Source organism: Sarcophilus harrisii, chromosome 1, assembly GCF_902635505.1.
Source record: "Sarcophilus harrisii chromosome 1, mSarHar1.11, whole genome shotgun sequence".
In the NCBI taxonomy this organism is placed as follows: domain Eukaryota; kingdom Metazoa; phylum Chordata; class Mammalia; order Dasyuromorphia; family Dasyuridae; genus Sarcophilus; species Sarcophilus harrisii.
The window spans coordinates 325,448,008-325,472,677 of NC_045426.1; positions in this window are offsets into that span (position 1 = coordinate 325,448,008).

The window sequence follows — 24,670 nt, forward strand, 5'->3', positions numbered from 1 at the left end:
ATCCCTCCCCCAACTCACCAGTGAATTTGTGACTCATTCAGACAAGGCAGTGACTCAATTAATTCATTATTCCACTCATCACAGAGGTTTTTTTTCAAACCTTTTCATTCCTACTCAAAACTCCCATGGTTCTCCCTACCTACATCCTCTCAGTGGAGAACTTTGACTCATTTTCACTGAAAAATTGAAGCCAATTACAAATGTCCCCTCTTCTCACCTCCTCCTCCTCATCACAGATGCTTTCTGACACTATTTCCTCTTTCATAACTGTTTTACATGAAGAGATGGACCTTCTTACTAAGCCTAATCTCTCTATATACACAAGTGATCCCATTCTATTTTGTCATCTCTTGCAGATTGCCCCTACTGCTATTCTCATCCTTTCATTTGGGGATCCTCAATCTTTCCTTGTCCAATGACAGCTTTCTTGTTGTCTTGTCTCCCCACTCCCCCCAAAACATCAGGGGATCCTTCCATCTCCAACAGTTATCATTCCATATCTCTCCTCCCTATTGTAGCTAAACTCCTTAAAAATGATAACTATAAGTGCCTCCCCATATTTTTACTTTCACTCTCTTATTATCTCTCTATAGATTGGCTTCCAAATCCATCTTTTAATTAAATTTGCTCTTTCCATAGTTACCAATGATCTGTATGAATTCTAATGGTCTTTTGTAAATCTTCATCATTCTTGATGTCATTGCAGCCTTACTCACTATTATTCACCTGCTTCTTTAATCTCTTCAATCTCTTCTAATATTTTCATGATACTATTCTATACTGGCTCTCTTCCTACCTCTCTAATGAGTTCTTCTTAACTCCTTTGATGAATCATTTAACTCATACCTACTAACACTGGGCATTTCCCAAGTCTCTGTCCTCTTCTATTTTGTTTGATAATCTCATCAGTTCCCATGGATTCAATGATCATTTCTGTGATTATAATTCTCAGATGTACTGTAGTCCTAAACTACAACTTCACATTTTCAACTACCTTGTTAGTTATTTGTCATTCATTTTCTAAGAGGATCAATAATATCATAGGGTGATGTTTTGACTCATGCAGGAATTAAATTTAAGTAAGGCAGAGCTAGGAAAATCAGCTTCTCTTCCAGAGTTATCCAGAGACAAAAATTAAGATGACTATCAGTGGTTTGGGATACAGTGAATGACCTTGATATCTTCAATATTTTGGCCAAACTCTAAGCTCCACAGAGTTGCCTGAGCTCCCTTCATAATTGTTGGAACAAATTTTTTTCATCTTCTCATTTCACTTCTGGGAAAAGTCTTCAAAAGCATGGAGTGGACATCAATTTAGCTATAGGTTTGAGGGCCATAAGTTACTCTCCACCTGGTTTAGCCTGTTTAATATGACAGTTTTACTGGAGTATGGTCACTTTGCATACTGTAACTTTTTGGACCCGCAAATAAGAGTTGAGTACCAAGTGGATACCAAAGGTGGATAAGCAGCTGTGAAAAGGACTTTTTCACAAGCCCTTATGTTAGAGATGCTAGTCCTCTTGAACACTCCATACATTCAAACTGTTTATTCAATATCTCATGACCCATGTACACCTTCAGTTTATCATGTCCAAAACTCAACGCGATCAAGGGTACCACAATCATTTCACAACTTAGATATCATCCTTGATTGTTTACTCTTTCTCATCCCACCATATCCAATCTTTCTCCAAGTACTGTTGTACCTTTGTAACTTCTCCCATAAATATATATATATATATATATGTGTGTGTGTGTGTGTGTGTGTGTGTGTATACACACAGACACATACACAGTTCAATCTCCTAGGACACTACCATTATCCTTATCACCTAATGGCTGGGATATTGTAATAGGCTGCTGGTTGGTCTCCCTGATTCAAGTTTTTCCCTGCTTTAGTCTATGCTAAATCAGATTAAAAATTCTAAAAAGCAAGTTTGTCCATGTCACTTCTCCCACCATTTAATAAACCACAGTGATTCCCTGTGACCTCCAAGACTAAAGATAAAATCCTCTGTGGCATTCAAACTTTTTCATAATTACCTCTTTTTTGGTTTTTGTTTTAGTCAAGACAATTGGGATTAAGTGACCCAGTCACACAGGTATGAAGTATCTGAGACTAGATTTGAACTCAGATCCTCCTGACTCAAAGGCTGATGCTTATCCATTGTTCCATCTAGCTGCCCTATAACATCATTTCTTACCTTTACAGTCTTCTTATATGCTATCTTCCACTATCTATTTTGTGATCTAATGACACACTTACGTTCTTATTATTTCTCATACAAGGCACTACATTTCCCAACATCAGTCATCTTCATTGCTTGTCATTCATACCTAGAATTTCTTCCTTCCTCATTCAGCCTTCAGAATCCCATAGCTTCCTTTAAGTCCTAGTGAAAATCCCATCTTCTGCAAGAAGTCTTTCATGATATCTCTTAATTCTGGTACCTTCCCTTGGTTGATAATTTCCAATTTATCCTGTTTATATCTCATATATAGTTGTTTGAATGTTGTTTCCCTCCTTAAAATGTGTGTTCCTTGAGAGGAGAGTTAAATTATTTCTAACTTTTCTTTATACTATCAATCCTGTCACATACTAAATGTGTATGAAATGCTTACTGACTAAGTGGTTGTACCATTCTCCTTGACTCTCCTTAGAGCTGAGCAAGGGTCAAGAACCTGAAAGGGCTGTCATTGCATATCTCTTTGGAGTGTGTTGGGCTATGATGCTGGTAAGTAGATCCAGGCTTATTGAAATGATCCATAGTAGAAGTCTCCCAATTCCTAAAGGGCTAGAAGCAAGAGGTATTTCTTTCTAGATATAAAAAAATAAGTTGTCAAGTAGATAATATAAGGTAGCATAAACACATACATGTATATTATGGTGTATAATTCTCTCCCTCAATTTTTTCATTTGTCAAATGGTGACAATAATAGAATCTACTTCATAGAGTTGTTGTAATGGTCAAATAAGCTAAGAAGGAGAGAGAGAGAGAGAGAGAGAGAGAGAGAGAGAGAGAGAGAGAGAGAGAGAGAGAGAGAATATATGTGCGTATCAATATTGCTTCAAAACAGATGCCAATGTAGCAGTAACAGAATCCAAGGGGCAAGCATGGAAATATGCTTCAAGAATGTTTCAAGAATTCAAAAAAACATGATTAAAGCAAGGTTTGGCTTGTCAGAAGAGGGAGAAGGTTCATGTGTAATTTGACTCTTTCAATTTTGTAAGCATCTATCAAATTTGAGTCCATCGGTATAGTGCTAAAGCTGTTCTTGTTAGTGATTCAAATGAATTTTAGCTTTGGATACCTCCTAGTTATGGCTAGCAGTTCTTCTGGAATGGAGAGCCAGTGATGTCTGCATGGGAGTAGACAGTGAAAAAGCATTATTTTTCATTTTTCTTTCTTGTGATTCTCAGAAATCTTTGAGCCATTCCTAGTTCTCAGTTCATCTCGATACCATGGTTTGTCACTGGCACTGGGCTAAAGGCACAAAGCTAGGAATTCTGTGGGAATGTATTGATGAAATCTTTGGTTTCTCAAAAGAGAATAGCTTGGCAACCCACATGAGGGGAAGGGGCATGAGCAATGCATTTCCCCAGCAGATGACACAAAGTTGAAATAGAAAAATAGCCTAGTGAGTTAGTTGTTCCCTGCCACCAAAGATCAAGTTCATAATTCTCCCTCAACATCATCATGAAATACCACAGTCTCAGAAGAATCAAAATTCCAAGTGACTCAAAAGGCAATGAAAAGTTGCATGATGAAAAAAGTTGGCTGCAGCATATTAACAATGAAGATCTATACTTGAAGTGTGAGTCATGACTGAATTTGAAAGAATTCAAAGAGATTCTCTTAAAGTCACAAAAGAGTTTATACCATAGTTGATGGATTAGCCTCTAAAGCAGTGGTTCTCAAAGTATGATCTAGAGAATCCTGGGGATCTCTGAAACCCTTTTAGAGGGACTACAAATTCAAAAATAGTTTTTATTTCCAATATGGTAAATGTCTATAAATATAACCCAGATAAATAAAAATGCTTTGGAGAGATCCTCAATAATTTTTAATAGGATAAAGATATTGAAAACAAAAGTTTGAGGACCACTGCTCTAAAGGAATACTACCAAATTAGAAATAATTTGGGGAGAGTTTTTTATACTGACAATTGGGAGCTTAGCTAATAGGCTAACAGTCTACAAGGTTATAAATTGTAAAAGAGATCCAAGAAAGAAAGAAGCCAAGATGTCTTTTCATCCAGCAAGGTATTATTGATCAAATAGGATGGGGGGTTTGCAGAGGACAAATAAAGAGCAATAGATAAGAAATTTTATTGTTCTATACTCCTTAGCTAGATATGCATTTTGGGGCAGACCCTTGATTCTGACACATCATGCTGAAGAAGTGGCATAAATATGTTCTTAATATGTGTCAAGGTGAGGTAGACATATAGTAATAAATATGATTTGTGATTTTATTAGTATAGGGAAATTCCAGATAGGGTTACTCCTTTTTCCAATGCAGGTCAACATCTGCACAGTCTTAGAGAATTACTAGAGGTAAGGAACTCACCTCAGATCACACAGCCAGTATATGTGTAACAGGAAGCCTTAAAACCAGTTTTTCCTTGCTTTGAGATCAGTTCATCATAGGCTTCCTCTCTACTATAGATACTAAATGCAAAATAAAGTAGATAAAAATTTCTGTGCTTCACTAGTCCCATAAAATAACTAAGGAATTAAAGGGAAAATGACAGCTTACATTTATATGCTTTAAGGCTTACAAAGTATTTTTAAAATACATTAGCTCGTTTGACCATTACAACAACTCTATGAAGTAGATGCTATTATTGTCACCATTTGACAAATGAGGAAACTGAGGGAGAAAATTAAGTGACTTTCTTAGGGCCATGTGGTTGGTAACTGTCTCAAGCTTAATTTGACTCTAGGTTTTTCTGATTCCCCTTACTCCTTCACAACATTCATTCTTTCACTGACAAAGTAATCTAATTGTTCTGTTCTGGCCATGTCACTGCTTTGGCCAAAAACCTTCAGTGGCTCCCAACACCTCTAATAAAATTTTGATCCTAGCATTCAAGGCCCTCTGTAAATTGATTCTAATTTACCTTTTTAGTTCTATCTCATTCTGTCCATGCTCCATTCTTTTCTTCTCCAATCTGTCTCTTGTGACTTTGTTCAAGAGGGTCCCTATATGATGAACTCTCTCTTTACTGACAACTCAATTTGCCAAAGTTCTTCTCTTCCTATGAGAGCCAAGTCCAGTGCCCTTCCTCACTGAATCTTCTCCAATTCACATAGTTTAAAGTGACTTCCTATTCCTAAATTCATCACAACATTTTTCCTGGACCCATTATTCTTCTTTGCTTATATTCTAAGCTCCCTGAGGGTAGTCTCTGTATCTTATATATATTTGTCCTCCTCTGTTGATACATATAAGCTTTTCACACATGGTAGGCACTCTTTCCTCCCCCCTGCTTCTCTTGATTGACTGGCTGGTCTGCTTTTATTCTATCCATATAATTCTCTCTTCAAAAATCTCTGGGTTCAGCGTTCCAGGGGTGAGGGAATCAAGCAGTTGACAATGGCAGTGGAAGCATTTGGGTAATCCCACCAACATCAGTGTGCCCAGGAGCAGAGCCAGGAATATTTATTCTTAAATCCTGTTGGGCAGTTAGCTGCCCATTTGAATGCTGATTAGCCTGCCCCTCACTCTAACTTTTTCCAAGAGGCTTATTTAAGTAAGCCACGCAAACTGGAGCCACCTATCTCAATATCCACTTTTAAAAGTTCAATTTGGTTCCTGAAAAAAAATGTGTAAGTTAAGAAACTGACAGTGTCCTTTGTGCCCAATTTTTCAGACTATAAAGTAGGTGTATTCAGGGAAATGGGCAACAGTTTGAGTCCATTCTCATTTTCACCAAGCAGGTGGCCACATGCGATTTCAAGCCATGCAGAGACAGAGCCTCCTCTAGGCTAAGCTACACCATAAAAATAGAAGCAGCAATATATAGTAGACACCTAATTATGTCAACCAAGTAACAACTGGGCCTCATTTTCATGTGAAAAAAAAATGTGTTTTAGAAAATCTTAGCTGAAGGCTTTGCAAAAACAGTATGCTGTCACTTCAAATACAAGTCACATCAGGTCTCCTGGTCTTTGGTATAATACTAGACCCAGGGGACTGATCAGTTTAAAAAGAGAAACTAGTGAGCCGCAGGCAAAAAAATAATGCAAAGCAACACTAATTCACACTCTCAAATAGCATGAGCCAGTACACACCCCCTCCTACTTTTTATACATCTCTATGTTATCCCCTGCCTATCCCCTCTGTCTACCCTCCTCCTTCCTTAAAAAAAAAAAATCATCTGCTTAGTTGCTAATGCAACTTCAGGAGATGATTATTATTCACCTAAACATGAATTTAAGTCAGAAAATCTATGGTAGCAGAAACAAAACACTATATGTTTATCCTGAGTAAATAAATGTGAATACATTATGGAAATGAGCACAAGTTAGTCATCTGCCTCACAGGTGTGCTCCATCAGGGCCACCAACAATGTAGGTTTAGCCCAGAAAATGATTAAAGGGATTAAATGTGCTGCAGTTAAGTTCCTCCACTCCTTAACTCAAGAAGTTGCAGACACTTGGGACATAAATATACCTTACCTATAAATATCCTTCTGGTCTTAGAAAGGTAGTCATCAGAGAAAGCATCATTCCTTCAATTAAATCAAGTGGGTAGTGAGGTTTTTTTTTTTTAATTGGTTTTTCCTTTTCTCTGATAATACATCCCTCCTCCTCCTCCTCCCTCCTCCCAGTGTTTTCCCTTGCCAGCTCACCACCTTCCTTTGCTTGCCTCACCCCATCCCCACCCTCAGTCACCAGTTAAATGATCTGAGACTTCCTCTGGAGAGAAGGGTCCTGGGGACCTGTGTGTGTGTGTGTGTGTGTGTGTGTGTCTGTGTGTGCTTTGTGGAGTCTTGGGGGGAAAGAAGGGGTAAAAGGGTTCAAAAGGAAAGTCATCAGAAATAATGAGGCTGTTCTGCCCAGCTCCCACCAAAGCAGGGAGCAAAATGCCCTTTCCAATTGGGTGTCCCAACTCCCCAGCTGAAATAGCTGGTCATGGAGAGCTGCAAGCAAATTGCTTTGACAAGGCTGGGCCTGTTGTAGGAGTTCAAGGGTTTTGGCCACTAGGTCAGCGGCTGCCAATCAAGCAGACAGAAAAAAGCTGCTCATTGAGCCTGTGATTTCTACCTAGGCCGCAATTATCCCTGACTATTCCTGTACCTCAGCAGCTCCTCTGATTAAACCTGCCTCCCTTTTACATCTCTTTCAGAGTGCGCTTCACACACTAATTAGTTGCCTGCTCTCCACTGAGATGTCAGACCCTCAGTCAATTTATCTCTATTTCAGCCTGCTCAGAGTGACTTTCCCAGTTATCAAAATTTAATCATGCCTTCAAAAATGTTGAAAAGTGGTCATTAGAGGCAAAAGGCCACAGGATACAATATTCATTTTTCTCTATCTTCCAGTCACCCAGCTGGCATCTATAATGGATATCCTGGGGGCTGTGAGAACACGGTGATTTATGCAACCTCGCTCTTGCTCTCACTGTGGTGCACCAGGCTGCTTTAAAGAACAGGTTTTAACAAGGTCTGAGGTGGGAGGACATTAATCATGGTAGCATTGTATGTGGGAAAGGGTGCTGTGTAGTCAGAAGAACCCCTCCAGCAGGGCAGTTAGATTTTTTTTTTTTACCACCTTCTCGGTGATAAAGGAGAGTTTGACAATTGATTAGACCTTTCTGTAACCTTGCAGGCCTGTGAAATGATGAGAGAGACAGAGAGAGAGAGAGAGAGAGAAAGAAAGAAGGAGAGAATGATTCTCATACTGACGGTTTTAAATGTGCAATAACTTTATGATTCTTGACTGAAACTGGCTATCAAAATCAGTCCCAACTCAATACTCTCTAAAAAAGAAGATCATTCTTGGAATAAGAGCCCTTTCAGCTGGATATGTCAGAGCCAATCACAGGCACTGGTGGTCCTGCAGTGATTCACATGCACGCCTGCCTGCCTGCCTCGTATAGTGGGATCTTGATAAAAATCACATCTGATAAATTCACCTCAGCTTCCCTGTATCCCTCTAAAGAAGGTTTTAGGCCAAACTCAACAATGATGAACAGAAATCTATTGGCAATGGGAGATTACTCGTTTAACCTTTCCTCCCTTTTGTTTTTGAGGTTCATATCTGGTATGGTTATTTCCTTTTGCTCAGTCCCTTCCCATAAAGAGAAGGCTGAGTACAGGGCTTGCTTTCCCCAGGACCAAAACAGGCAAATGCCCTATATGTTCCTTTTCTCCTTTTTTCTTATACAGACACTCTATCTGATGTAACCTATTGTAACTCAGCCTTCCGCTATTCCAAAGGGGGACTTTTCTCAATCTAGATGCTAGAGAAGTAATTTGTCAGGCAACTACTGTACTTTAACCAGAAATGCAAAATAAGATCCCTCCCCCATCATTAACTCTGGTTTCCTATGTTGCATGTATCTACGTACACGTATGCATGAGCTAGTATTTATTTAAGCAGCGACTTTTTAGTTCATCTAAGAAAGTAACTGAATACTATGTGAGGTAATGAGGAAGGAAGGAAGGAAGGAAGGAAGGAAGGAAGGAAGGAAGGAAGGAAGGAAGGAAGGAAGGAAGGAAGGAAGGAAGGAAGGAAGGAAGGAAGGAAGGGAGGGAGGGAGGGAAGAAGGAAAAGAGGGACAGAGGAAAAATTTTAAAGCATTCCTGCCATCAAGTACTTTACATTCTAATCCATGACTGGAAAGGGATGCCTTGAATGATGATGTAGAGAAACATCAGAGAAGGATGGAAAGATAACTGAACTGTGTGCATGAGAGGAAGACAGATTTTTGTCTCTTTTTAGTGATTAGCTGAGTCAAATAATCTCTCTGAACTTCTATTACTATCTCTTAAATGAAAAATGATATTGAATGGAAAAGACTGTATTAAGCATTTATTTTGTGCCATGTACTGTGTTAAACACTGGGGATATAAAAGGAAAAGCAAAATACAAAGCAGGCTCTACTTTCAAGGTTTTATATTCTAGTTTGAGGATTACAGAAATAGGATTTAGCTGCAGAGCACAAGGAAGAACCTAGTCGTCCTTGTCTGAGACTCAATGATAAGGTGGATTGATAAATCCCTATGTTCTTAGAATGAAACAATAGGTCAAGTGCTGCACCCCTTAGTCCAGAAGGCATAAGAGCAGAATGGATGTCAAAGACTGGGGCAATTAGGTAGTGCGGTATTACAGAGAATGCCAAACCTGATGTCAGAAAGACTCGTTTTTTCTGAGTTCAAATCTAGCCTCAGAAACTTCCTAGCCATGTAACTGTGGGCAAGTCACTTCACCCTGTTTGCTTCAGTTTCTTCATCTGTAAAATGAGCTGGAGAAAGAGATGGCAAACCACACCGGTATCTTTGCCAAGAAAACCCTAAATGAGGTCAAAAAGTATCAAACATTACTGAAAAGACTGAACAACAACAACAACAACAATATGGCAAAGTATGGAAATACTTATGAAGCAAGGGTGAGGCAGGGTTTCAACATGCTACCGAAAGGATTATACTTGATGATAGTTATTGTGAATGGTATGATATTTTAAGTCACAAGGGATAGAAAGAATGGAATAGGCTTCCTAAGTCTGGGGTTCAAACTTATGTAATGTGATGCTACTTGAGGACTTAAAAAATAAATACAGCCTTGAAAGAAAGACTACCAAATAATCATTTAGCAATTCTGAAGACCCATTTCTCTGGTTAGCTAATTCAGACAAGAATGCCAAGCAATCTCAACAGTGTTTCTTCTTCCCTTACTTCCTTTCTTTCTCTTTCTGTCTCTTTCCTTCTTCCTTCCTTCTTTCCCTTCCTATTTTCCCTTCTTCCTTTCTTCCTTCCTTCCTTCTCTCTCTCTCTCTCTCTCTCTCTCTCTCTCTCTCTCTCTCTCTCTCTTTTCTCTCTGTCTTTACTTTTACATTAAAATCCTTAACTTCTCTAGCTGTTTATTGACAAATATTCCCCCAAAAGTCATACTATTAATCATATAAAATCCTTATTTAATAATTTCAACTACTCTTATATGTCTGTATTATGAAAGATTAAAAAAAAACTTAGATAAATCTGAAAAAATAAAATCCCAATATTTCCTGGAATCACCAAATCATAAATTGTTTAACAATACAGATATGTTAGTAGTAAGGCAGTCAAGGATACATATCACAGAATAAATTCTCTTTACCACCATTACAACCAAATATTCATTCTTAGCAAATGGATTATTAACTCCATATGTTTAATTCCAACCTAGTTTCCCTTCCTTAGAACCTTATCAAATCCCACCCTTTCTACTTCTTGTTTGTTCAATATTGTTTCATAACTCTGTTCAATCAGTATATGTTCAGGAAATGCGTACTGATTTCTATGATTCACCTAAGCCTAAATCACCATTGACATAATTCAATAGACTATAAATTCCTTGAGAACAGGGAGTGTTTCATTTCTATCTTTGTATTCTCAATATCTAGAACAGTATCTGATACTTCATAAGTGCTTAATAAATGCTTGTTTAGTGAACTGAAACAGTCAAGTAATTGCTTACTGACTTCCTGATAGAGATACAGAAAACAACATTTCAGACTAGGACATTCTGAGGTCCCTTTGAAATCTAAAAGCTTTTGTTTTCGAATTAGAAATATTAAAATAACTTTAAAAAAGCATATTGTTCAACATAAATAAGTTTTGGATTTTTCAACTATTTGGTTTTATCTATAAAATGCTTTAGTTCCTTAGTGGCCATAATTAAGAATTGATTCTTTTTTAAATTATAAAGCTGTAAATTTTTATAACTATTCATATAAGGAAACCACTGTCACTTTTTATAAAAAGTATTAGCCTACCATTTTAATCACGGTAAATTTTTCTTTGTTTTTCTTGTTTTGAAAGTTAACAAACTTTCAGTTCAAAGGAGGGAGGAATCAATGTGTATATGTGTATAAATCTATGACACATATACATATGTCTCTATAGAACATATACATATGTACAGTTATATGTGGATGAAATATTTATATATAAATGTATGTGTGTCCCATGTATAAATGTTCATGTGCCCATGTCCAATCATCTCTAGCATCAAACACCTCCTAGTATATAGTAAAAACTTAATAAATGATTATTGATTAATTGACTTGCCCACAGACATTAAATATTTTCAAAGACAAGATTGAAACCTAGTTCTTATTTATTAGGACCAGAACCAAAATTAGTCCATTATACCACACTATCTTTTTAGGGTATTCAGATGCAGAAATAGGAATATTTCTCATGTTTTAACCTCAATCAAAGAGACAACATGGTAGTGTGGAAGTAGGATTAGAAGGGGATATCATGAAACCATGGATAGAAAAAGTCACAATGTTGTTATGTAAAGATCATTGGATCTATGAATCAGATCTCAATTCTAGTCAAAGCTAAGCTCCTAACAGCTTTGTGACCTTTAATGAGTCATAGCTTCTCTTCACCTCTTAATTTCCTGACTTCTAAATTGAGAATAGTAAACTAAACAACTTCTTAAGGTCCCTTTTAACTCAACAACAAAATCTGCTCTCGATGCTGTTTTGCCACTATGAATTTGACCCGGATAAAATCATACTGTTTTGATATTCTTAGTTTTATGGCACTTTAGAGATAGAAGAGAATTTATTGTGATCACCCTAATCCAATTCCTTTTGTTTTACTGAGAAGGAGTCTCTCTAGTAATTGCTGTTCTAGATCATAGAATCTTTATGTATTTTTTTTCCTGGACAATTTTATAAGGACAATTATTTCTTCATTAAAGGTCTAGCCACAAAAATAGGTTTGGATCTAGAGTCAGTTAGCTACTTTGAAAAAAAAAGTATTCTACCAATTACTTTATCTTTTTCTCTTTTCTCAACATTCAATAAGCCCAACCCACATCTACAGAGATGGATGAAAGCTATAATTTTCATTAAAAGACTCATGGATATTCCAAAAAAGTTACACAGATTCTGAAATGAAATTACAAACAGATAATTAACCTAAAGTCTAGCTCATTGCCAATCTGTTTCCAGGTTCTAGTTATATATGCCAGAAATATGTAAATGTGATGATTAGGTAATCTCAACAGAAAAGTGTTTTGATGCTAGATATAAGGAATTCACTCATGTTTCATTAGTTTTCCAAGGTTTCTGTGGGTAAAGCCAAGATGGTGGAATAAAGTCAGGAAAGCTGCTCAAGCTCTCCCAGTTTCCCTTAAAAAACTACATGAAACCAAGCCTCTGAACTGAGTCTGACAGAATGAAACCCTCTCCAGTTCAAAACAGACTGAAAAAACTTCAAGCTCAGTTTCATTGTACACCAAAAGGTGTACAGACCATCTCAGAAAGACTCTGGGAAAGTAAGTGAGAGGGTCTTAATAACAGCAAATCAACAACTAAGACCCTCAGTTCTGGCTCAGTAAAGGAGCAAATCAGGGGCAGCTTCTAGTCCCAGCTCAGAAGGCAAACTCTGGGAAACCAGGCTGTTTAATGAACAGAGCAGGCAAAGCTACCCCCTACAAACACTAGGGACCCCTGTGTTCAAAGCCAAGGCTCAGAGCTATTCAAGAAGCTTGGGACAGCACCTTCTTTACTCCAGGTGCAGAGCTCCACCATACAAGTAAAAAAAAGAGGAAAGACTAAAAGGAAAGGAAACAAAATGAGCAAGAAACAGAAAAGAACCTTGACCTTAGAACGCTACTATGGTGACAGGGCAGACCAAAACACAAACTTAGACAATGACAGAATGTCCACAGAAGAAATCGCAAAGAGTGAGATAAATTGATGGTAAGCCCAAAGAGGCTTCTTGGAAGTGTTCATAAAATACTTCAACAAGCAAATAAGAGAGGGAGAAGAAAAAAATGAGAGAGGAAATGAGAGGTATGCGTGAAAGAGTCAACAGCTTAGAAAAGGAAAGTTTCATCAAGGGGCAAAATGTCTTACTACACAGAATAAAACAGTGCTCCTAAAAGTCAAAGTTAGGTTTACCTTAAGAACACTGAAGAATAAAAGCATCATTTTTTTTCCCTCTATAGTTAAAACCTCCTCTATGTATTGCCTCCCTTGCTAGAATGTGAACTTAGTCAAAACAGAGATTATCTTCCTTTTCTTTCTATGTATTCCAAGATTAGCAAAGTGCTTGGCACATAAGTGCATATGTGTATTATGTGTGTGTATCCATATATATATGTATGCATATACATACATATGATATATAATATACATATTTATATCAATTTTATATAGGTATATATAATCAACAAAAAGTATTAAGTTCTCAAAGAGTTAATAATCTGTATAAATATTTCTCAATAATAATTTCAATTACTTTTGGAATTTTGTGGATCAAATTTGAGTACTGAATACTTTCCTCAGACAATGTGTCTCCCATGCATATACAAAAACTATAGTATGGGGTAGTTAACCTGGAATCCATGGACCTATAAACTTGGATAGAAAAAAGATATATCTTTGCTTCCAATAAACTTTAATTGAAACAGAATTCTCTTATATTTTCATTTAAAAAAAATAAAAATTTATGGACCAAAAGTGGTCCATAAATTTCACTAGACTGCCAAGGGGTCCAAGACACCAAAAATCTTAATATCTGCTGTTTAATAACTTATGTTATGTGTAACTATAATGGCAGTATTGTTCAATAACCTGCTGAGAAATAACATCAAGTGAGAAAAATATTATTATGAAATGTATCTAATAAATGGCTGAAAAAGTTGTGGTCTATGAATGTAATGGAATACTATTGTACAATAAGAAATGATGAATGGACAGTTTTCAGAAAGATATGTATGAACTGATATAAAGTGCAATGAGCAGAACCAAAAAATATCATACACAGTATCAACAACAGTGTGTGATGATCAACTATGATTGACTCAGCTCTTCTTAGGAACACAATGATCCAAGACAAGTATAAAGGACTCATAAAGAAAATGCTCTCCATAACCAGATAAAGAATTGATGAATATGGATTAAAACATATTTTTGACTTAACATTCCTCATTTTTTCCCTTTTTGTTATTTCTTCTTTTATAATCATGACTAATATGGAAATATGTTTTATATAATAGCACATGTATGGACTATATCGAACTGCCTACCATCTTTAGAAGAGAGGAGAGGAGAGGAAAAAACTTTGGAACTCAAAATCTTATAATAATGAATGCTAAAAATTTTCTTGATATGTAACCAAGGGAAAAAATAAAATACTATTTTTAAAAAAGGAAAAATATCCAATAGTGTGATGGAATATATTTTGTACTACTCTTGCTTATATAAAAAGGATTCCCTATTAATAGTGAGGTTTTCTAAATACTCTCATAAATAGGATTGTACTAAGTGCATCAAATTCTGGATGCATGCTACAGTAAGATCTGATCAACTAGAATACAAAAACATAGTCAATAGAAAATATGCATTGTCAAGATGATGACATATAGCTGAATGGAAAATCCTTTAGTTAGTTCATTAATATCTTGGAAAGAGACACTGCACATGGATCAGGGCCCATAATTGAATATAAGAAGGATTAAACTGAATCATTTTAGAAAAACTATACAGACCTTACAATAACCTTTTTTGTTTCTTGTTGCCATGAAAGTCTATTTCAAAAATAATACTGTCCTAATATTATTATATATGTAAATCATGGTATGCCACAGCTCTGTAGTATCAAAATTTTCAGTAACCCAAAGAGTAACAGAGAGATACAGGGTGAGTATAATTAGGCTATAACACATCATTAATGATCATTGGCACATGAAAAGTGAAATAAAAAACATAAATCAAGGCATATAACATGACTGGAAAAGCAGGGAACTGGGGCATATATGAGAGTATTATTGGGGCAACTTCAAAATATTAAAAGAACCAAAAGAAGGCCTATAGCACATTGAATGGATTATCCCAGAAGTACTTATGAAATTCATGGACAAAATTTGCAAAGAATAAGAAAATGTGTTAGTCAGGTGTTGCTTAAGTAGAAGGTATATGCATCAATGGTATTGCCCCCCCACCCACTCCCCAAAATTGCGGATAGAACTCTGTAACTGAAGATCCAAATTCAGAAAAGAATACATTTAAATTGATTTTCTTGTGGAATTTATCTACATTCTCTCACATATTCTTTGTGAAATTGCTAATCCACATTTACAAGTTAGAGAGAATTTGGGATGTGATCACAAAACAGAGCAAAACTGACTGATCCATATAACAATTAAATCTGTGAAGTACACATTAAGGACATATGCTAGTAAGCAATTGAAATCAATATAATTCAAAGACTAAAGTGAGACTGGGAATCTTTATAGGTTTAATTCAAGCTATGAGAAAAATCTAAAAAGTTCTTTCTAAGAAATATTAGTCAAAAATTATCTGTTCTTTTCATCTTTTGTGAATACAATTTTTATTTTGATGATATATTTCATTGAAAGTCTAAAAGTTTAATTTTTAATTAAGAATGAACAAATTTGAATGCTACATATCTAAAATTTCATATTACTAATATGGAGTATTTTAAAATTTGTTTTATAAGGTATAGTGGATGGAGGGTTAGCCTGATAGTCAGGTATACCTAGTTTCAAGTTTGCATCTGACAGTCTAGCTGAATAAACCACTCAACTTTTCAAAGCCCCTAGGAAGCTTTTAAAGATTAAAAAAAGAAAGAAAATCTGTATCAGTGGAGAGAATTCCCATCCTAGGAGTTTTCCAGATTGGAAGTTCTCTAGAACAATTAAATCATCTCCACATCAAAAAAAGCAAAACAAATATAATTGTTGTCCTCAACTAATAGTGGGAATATTATTGGAGCATTTTTATAAAGATTGGATGTTTTATTAAACACAGATCTTAAAGATTACAAATTACACATTAGTTCCCTATCTATATCAGTGGAAAGAATTCCCATCCTAGGATTTTTCCAGATTGGAAGTTCTCTAAAACAATCAAATCACCTCCAGAACAAAAAAGAAGAAAAACTAATAGTAGAAATATTATTAGAGCATTTTTATTAAGAGTGGGATGATTTATTAAACACAGATCCTTGAAGAAAATATTTTCATGCCCGAAGTAACACTTGGTAGGGGGCTTTCCTCTTTACATTTTTATTCTATGAGAGCTGCATGTGAAGCTAATTGTTTTCAGATTAGTCCTGCAGCCTACCTTTCTGAAAGTCCATTGTTTAGGAAGCTTCTCCCTTTTTCTATCAGAGTCTATGTACCTAATGGGAAAGAGGCTATCTACAAAAAGATCCCATGACCTCGTCTCTAGACATTTCCCTTCTCCCCTCTGTAAAACACTACTAACGAAGACATGGTTATAAACACACAAAAAACTCAAACAATTATACTAATATGTTTTACAATGTCACAGATAATTAATAATTCATTTCAAATATTTCATGCATAAGGGAATACAAAGATATAGAAACAATGTTTCATACATTTAATATCAGAGCACTTTGTAGTTTTCAGATATAAGTAGCAAGAAGTGACCAGAGTGGGCAGCAGATAATTAGCCAGGCTTGGCAGTCAAGGCATCTCTGCCAATAAATAAGTCATTTAATTTCTGAGCATTTCAAGCAATTATGTAAAAATTATGTCACTGTTGCCTGGACTACATTAGTGAAGGGATTATATTGTACTAAAAGATGCTTGGTTATTCCCTGCCTCTAAATACTGATGAAATCAAAAATCAAGACCAAAAAAAAAAATAAAATAAAATAAAATAAATTACTCCAGCATATTCTAATTTGCATACATCTTGTCTCCCCCAACTAAATTGTAACTTCTTTGAGGTCAGAAATTCTGTCCTATTTATGTTTATACCTCCTCCAACTGTGAATTGTATCGTACTAAATACCTGAAAGGAGAAAAGTGTGATTCCACCCCTAACAACTTAGAATGTAGTAAGAGAGGTCAGTCTACATACAAAGAACTACATTAGAAAATAAAATATAAGAAAGATTTAACATTTTGATAGTGTCTTGAGATTTGCCTAGCAGTTTTCAGATATTATCGAATCTTCACAACAATCCTATAAAGCAGAAATGATAATCATTTTACAGGTGAGGAAAGTGAGTCTTAAATAAGTTAAATGACTTGCTCTGGACAGTTAGTGAACATTCTAACCCAGATCTTTCTGTATTCATCTTTCTTTGTATGCAAAGAATTATACAAAAAGGTCTATAAGAATTAAAATCATTTCCCTCACATACATAATGATGCTTTATCCATTTCTCAACATAACAACAAAGAGGACCAGACTAAAGTTATCCTATCCCTCCAGATGACAGCATGAAAAGGCAATTGCCCCTTGTCTCAATTTGGAATGTGGCTTCAATTTTGATTAGCACAACAACACAGGGAAGGTAAATTATAAGGATGCATTTTTTTTGACATTTTCCATTTATGTAGTCTCTCTCACTCAGGAGGAAAATTACTATCTTCTGAGTGAACAAACAAAAAGAAGGGAGGGTTCATTTGTTTGTTTGTTTTCCTGATTGAACCTTGTTATCTTCAGAGCCTCCAAATGGAATAAATGGATACTTGAGCCATGTTGGGAGAGATGGGCTAACAATATCCCTGATAACAAAAGAAACTCAAGACAGATAGATAAAATAAGCCACATGTTCTAAAGTAATCCACAGACAGCAAAATTATGACCCTGCTATATTTATACACGCGGGTGCAGTTTCCATACACTATTATGGTCTCATATTATATATCTTTAAATCATACGGCAAAAGTTTCTGCCTTCCCCTAATGCTGGCTTTAATTTAGGATGAACAACTACTCTCATAAAGAAAAACTGCTGCTGCTGCTGTTTATTAGGCTGCAGAAAGGTCTCACTGACTAATGTCCCAGGATTAAATGAATGTGGAATAATAAGAGCTGATTTATTTGTGCTCCAGTAGGATAAAGCTGCCACAGATTTTACAAGAAACTATTCATCTGAGGGCTACTAGAGCTAGTAAATTGTGGCTGTTGCTGAAATTAGTCTCTAGGCCTTCATGTAATCTACAGTGTGAAGGAGCATGGTGGTAATAAAGCCATTGTGGGTACTTGGTTTATGTAAAAGGTCCCACTTTCATCCCTACCTGAAGGGATTCTAAAAGTCAATCGGAGGTCTGTCTCTTTTCAAATTTGACTTGGCCCCTAGCCACCTGCTGGATTTTTATCTCTGAAATTTCCAAGCAGAATTAAAAACCTATCTTTTCCATTTAATAGAGGAGAGGGCATGTTTTCCCTTACCTTCAAATTTTTTCTTCTTCCTGGTCTATCATAAAAGAAGAATGCTTTCCAGCCTTTGGGCCATGTATATTGAATTTCCACTAGAGATCAGGATGGAGTCACTCATAGATCAGAAGGCTTTTGTTTTTCCTAAAGGTCTCTGGAAGGCTACACTATAACACCATGGATGAGTGTTCTCTGAGAGAGGAAAGCATTGTTCAGGATAGTGCAATAGGTATGATAGTGACAGTCAGTCAGAAATAAACAGTTCAAGTGGAAGGACATAGATATGGGGTGAAAACAACTGGAACTGTTTTCTCTAGCAAGACTTCTCCTATTTCACTAGATTTCCAGAAAAACTGGAATACATATAAATTTAAAGAACCAATTAGGACAAAAACTGTTTTATTTGAGAATGAATCTTCCATATTACAACCAAAAAGAATGATTGAAGGCTGCATAAATGTGTATGTATGTATGTATATATGCATATGTGTGTATTTGTATGAGTGTGTTTGTGTGTGTATGTTTGTAGACAGAGCCAGAGAGAGGAGGGAGGACAGAGAGAGACAGAAACAGAAAGAGATAGACAGAAAAATAGAAAACAAGAAAGAGGTCATTCATGATGTTGACATAGTAGAAGCTTATATTAAAACATTTTACCCTATAGATGAAATCTAGTCATTAGAAATGTTTCTTAAGTACTATATTCTTCCTACCATAGAATTTTGCTATCTTCCCCTTTATTCTCTTTCCTTCTCCCCTGGTTGTTTCCTGTATATGAGGGGATTCTTAATTTTGAGTTCATTAATCCTTTAGGGACCTATTCATATATTTCTGAGAGACTGTGAATTTAGATTGCATTCTCATTTTCACTAACTTCTGGCTGAAATTTAACATTTCTTTCAATTATTAACTAAAAACACATTTTCGCCCTGAGGAATCTATAAGTTTCTCCAATCAAATAAACATGTGTTAAGCACTTACCATGTGCCAGGCAATGTGCTATAATCTGGAGACACAAAGAAAAGGAAAATACATTTCCTGTTTTCATGAAGCTGAAAGTCTAACTGGGGAGATAATATGCAAATAACTATGTACAGTCTATATATAGAATGAAATGGAAATAATCCACAAAAAGAAGGCAGTAGAATTAAGAGACATGAGGAATGGCTTCTTAAAGAAGATGGGACTTTAACTGGAACTTGAAGGAAACTAGGGAAACCAGGAGATAGACATGAAGAAGAGAGTATTTCATGCATGGAAGATAGTCTGTGAAAATTCCCAGAGTCAGGAGGTGGAGTTTCTTGTTTGAGAAACAGAAAGACAGTCAATGTCATTGGATCACCAGATTACCAGAGAAGTCCATGGCACAACAAAATCTAAGACCCCTTATCTATATAAAAGTGCTTTGGATGAGTGATAGGTTTCATGTGTAGCCCACCCTGTATGTTTTTGAACCAAACTCATTCTTCTATATGTTCTTACTCACTTGGAAACTTTTTTTTTTGCATGTTTTCATTCATCTTCAAAACAAGTCTTGAGATAGCTTGCAATTACTTTATTTTTTTAAACTTGAGAATCATAGTATATAGATTATTAAGAAAACCAGTTTGGCTTCAGGAAGATGAGAGTTTGTTTCATTCCTACAACAATATACAGCTATGCTATGGAACATCATGTCACAATGGAAAGAGTATTGTCTTGGAAATTTAAGGTCGTTAAACTGTACCTCCTATCCTTACTAAATTTGTATGACTGTGGACATCATTTCTAGCTAGATCTATAACTCTAATATTATAATCAAGTCTTTTGGAGCCTCAATTTTCTCTCATCTATAAAATAGATCTATATATCTATAATAGATAACAGATCCATAAAATAGAAACAATAGTTATGGTACATGAATATTATGGAATATTACTATTCCCTAAGAAATTGTTAGCAGGATGATTTCAGAGAGGCCTGGAGAGACTTACATGAACTGATGCTAAGTGAATTGAGCAGAACCAGGAGATCATTGTACACAGCAACCACAAGATTCTATGATCAATTCTGATGGATATGGCTCTTCTCAACAAGATAATTCAAGCCAGTTCCAATGATCTTATGATGGAGAGCCATCTGTAAAAATGGAGGAGCATTGTGGGACCTGAGTGTGGACCACAACAAAGCATTTTAATTTTTTTTGTTGTTGTTTGCTTGCATTTTGTTTTCTTTCTCATTTTTTTCCTTTTTGATCTGATATTTCTTGTGCAGCACAATAATTGTGGAAATATGTATAGAAGAATTGATTGCACATGTTTAATATATTGGATTACTTGCCATCTAGAGGAGGACATTGGGGGAGGGGAGGAAAAACATGGAACACAAGGTTTTGCAAAAGTGAATGTTGAAAATTATCTATGCATGTATTTTGAAAATAAAAAAACTTTAATAAAAATAAATAGCTAAATAAATGAAAATTAAAACCATTGATATGTGTAGGAATCAAATTTATAAACAATAAAGTACACAGAATGCTTTGTAAACCTTAAAGCACTGTGTAAACACTAGCTATAATTGTTGTACAATGGTTAGCGTATTGGACTTAAAGACTGAAATTCTGAATTTAAATCCTATCTGAAACACTTACTAGCTGCCAGTCAGATTTTCTCAGATTTTCAAATAATTAATTGCTTCTGAAATATGAATCCCTTTCCAAAGAAAAAGTACCATGAGTGTGGCTTTCTTTGGGGAGAGATTACGGTGGTCAAATAACTAAACCATCAATTGAATTTCTATATGTTGTGGTATACCCCTGATGACTTTTTAAATTTAAGTTATAATGTCATCATGTTCCTGAACTCATTTAAGGTTTCTAAGCCTTAGTTTTCTCTTCTATAAAATAGGAATAATCACATCTATCTCATAGGGTTGTTCTGAGGATGAAATGAGTTAATGTAAATAGATACTATTATTATTACTATTTTTTACATAAAAATTTGAGAAATAACTGAAAATAGGCTGTGTATTCCCTTAATAACTATGAAAAGTCAAAAAATGAAAAAAAAGTTCCTAGCACATTAAATGAATACTTTGTGGTGTTTATGGAATGTTATGGACAAGAGTCATACAGGATGGATAAGCAAAAGCTAAGTCATGAACTGACTTGTTGGAGGACACATCCAATGTAATGAGATCATAAATTCACAGAAACATTAGAGCATCAGAGAAACTAATACATGTTTGTTGACTTGACTTGACACACCTGATGTAACAGAGGAAATTTGTATCTAGAAGACTAAGTATCTGAGTCCTACTCCTGTCCTAAATCAGAATGTGTATATTCCTTGTCCCATCTTCCTCCTGGAAACAGAATCAAATAAATAATCATTGCTTCTGGGAAATAGGTGTCAATCCACACCTCTATGGCTCCATTCTCCAACCCAGTAGCTTTACAAAGCAAAACAAAAACAAAACAAAAATACCCAAAATACAACTTTCTCTAGCTATTATTCCCCTACTTGTATTATCCTTACCTTGGAATATAAGCTCATTTAGGATAGGAACTGATTTTCTTTTTGTTTTTGTATTTCTAGTGCTTTTCACGCAAGTTGGCACATAGTGAGAAATAAACAATTGTTTATTTATTTATTTTGATGGGAAATTCATTTGTTCATTCATTCAAGCCACTAAGTTCCGGCATCTTAATTCTAAAGGCTAGAGTAATGAAAAATGCAGTCTACCATAAGACAAATTTTTCTTGGATAGAATGGAAAAAGAACAAAGTTATAAGCATGTTTTCTTCAGAGGCAGGTAATAAGACCTTTAACCTTCATGGGTAAGGTAATCTCTTTATTTTATGGTGGTTCATTCAGCTTTGTGTTAAATGCTATATTTTCATTATCTGCTTTGAAAGAATGGGGTCAGAAGAGAGAATAGAACCCATTTAACAGTGGCAAGGAGGTAAGGTCCTGGGATTTACTGGAGACTATCATGGATGAAAAGTGTTTGCTGGGATTCCTGATATGCTTTCTCTCTTATATAGCATTTCAAACTTTCTATTAGATAACACTTCTTGCCCACAATGGATTTTGTTTCTTCTCTGGACTAAAGTGACAAATCTTATCCAACAAAATCAATGGCACTCAGCTTGATGGTGGTTTGAGGGAGTATTTGTTTCCTGTTCCTCCCCTCAAATCAAATTTGATTTTATTTTTACCATTTTGTAAACAAAAGCTATATTTTATAGACTTTGGTTCCCTCCTCCTGTTAATTTCATCATCTGTATATAAACATGTTGTTCAAAAACACTCACTTAATGGCTTTCCTGAAAAGTCCTACAGGGAAGAGCTATTGTCAAACTAATGCCAGAGCTTTAAGTCCCTATTAAGGGCTGTATGAGGCAGGAACTTGGACAGCAGCAGCATTGATGATTTGCAGAAGCTAACCATAGCCGCAGAATAAGCAAGGTCTGCAAACCTTTTAAACAGTAAAAAATATAACTACTCACAAAAAGCATAATCACTGAAATTTCAAAAAGGACCTAGTGCTTACTGAGAGAAAATGGGGTGGAGAGTGGGAGGGAAAGGGAAATGGAGTGTTGTACATGATCTCTTTTAACAGCCCTGCCTCACATTCCACTCAAGTATTTTTAGGAATTGGAGGAAATACCTTTCTAATGTAACAGCTTGGTTTCCATCCTAGTATTAGTATAGAAGGCAAGGTATCCCTGTTTCTGACAATCTGGGTCAGTTTAGCAAAAGAAAAGGATATTGCTTTTCACCCTCTAACTGCTTTCCAGCCTAAATGATTGGAACCAACTAAATGCTTCTGAAACATAAGTTTCTTCCTCAAGAGAAATACCTTTGAGTATGGTTTTCCCTATATTTTTAAGTGGCCATATTTCTAAACCATCCATTGAATTTCTATATTTTGTTGTATATTCCTAATAACTTTATTATTTATTTATGATATAATCAACTTTCCTTAAATTCATTTTGTGTTATTTCATATATTTAAGATTTCTTATCAAGCTTTCCTAGCTTTTAATAAAGAACTGAAATTAAGCCCTTTGTAAAATGCTCTAAAGTAAAAGAGGAACTTAGTAAGGAAAAGAAAAGGGGGGAAAAACCCTTGACATATAATCAAACCAAACTAGGACAGATGATAATGATGATGGTGGTGATGATGATGATGATGATATAATATCTAAGAAGAATTAAAAAAAAAAACCTGTTGCAATACAGAATACTAAGACCCACCAAACTACAAGGAATTAAAAGCTCACAACACATAAAGACCTAGCAAAGGAAAAGAACAGGAAGAAATACATTTTATCCTCAGCATCCTGTCTGCTACTGGACTTGTTCCAAAGATGATTTCAATGTGCCTATAAAAGATATTATATTCCAACATTTGTTTTCAATTACAAAAAGGAATTATCCACCTGCAGTGCTCAAGATAATTATAAACAAAAAGACCACCATGAAGATAATTATATCTTACACAGTAACATCTGATGTAGAAGATAAAGTAGGGGAAATCTATGAAGAATTTAAATAGATTCTACAGTTACTATATAACATGATATTTAGTGGCTTGAAAACAAAAGTGGACAAAAGGGATGGTAATAAAAATACACTATAAACTGGTAGTTTGAGATCAAGAAATGAAAGAGCCCAAAGATTTTTTTAATGCCTCAGGTTCATGGATACTTTCTTTAGTAAAAAATAAAGTACTGCATATGGCAAGAATGGAACAACACTTTTAAAGCTGAAAATGATCCTACTATACAAAAATTAAAAAAAAAAAAAAAACCAACCCAATAGTACTTCATGGACAATATCTAATTTGGTCTTCATGCCAGTACTGAGGTAGATCCTTCATGTGTATTATTAAAGAAACACCATTGTACTGATATGGGAGTATCATTTAATCAAAAGTCAAAATGAAAACTAAATTAGGAAAAAAAAAAAGAATAAAGAACTCCACTATTAATCAATACAAAAGTTTTAACCTGCTCTGTTTCTATCCTGAAGTAGTTTACCCCTCAAGTAACCTGGTAGTCCTCCATCCTAAGGGTTCACCATATTGGTACTAGATATATAGCTCAGCTTTATTCCATTGGGACGTAGATAGTGGCACAGTGGATAGAGTGGACACTAAGTCTGGAGTCAGGAAGACCTAAATTCAAACACAGCCTCAGACACTAGTTGTGTGATTCTGAGCAAATCATTAAATTCTGTTTGCCTCATTCCTCATCTATAAAATAAACTGAAGAAGGAAATGGCAAAT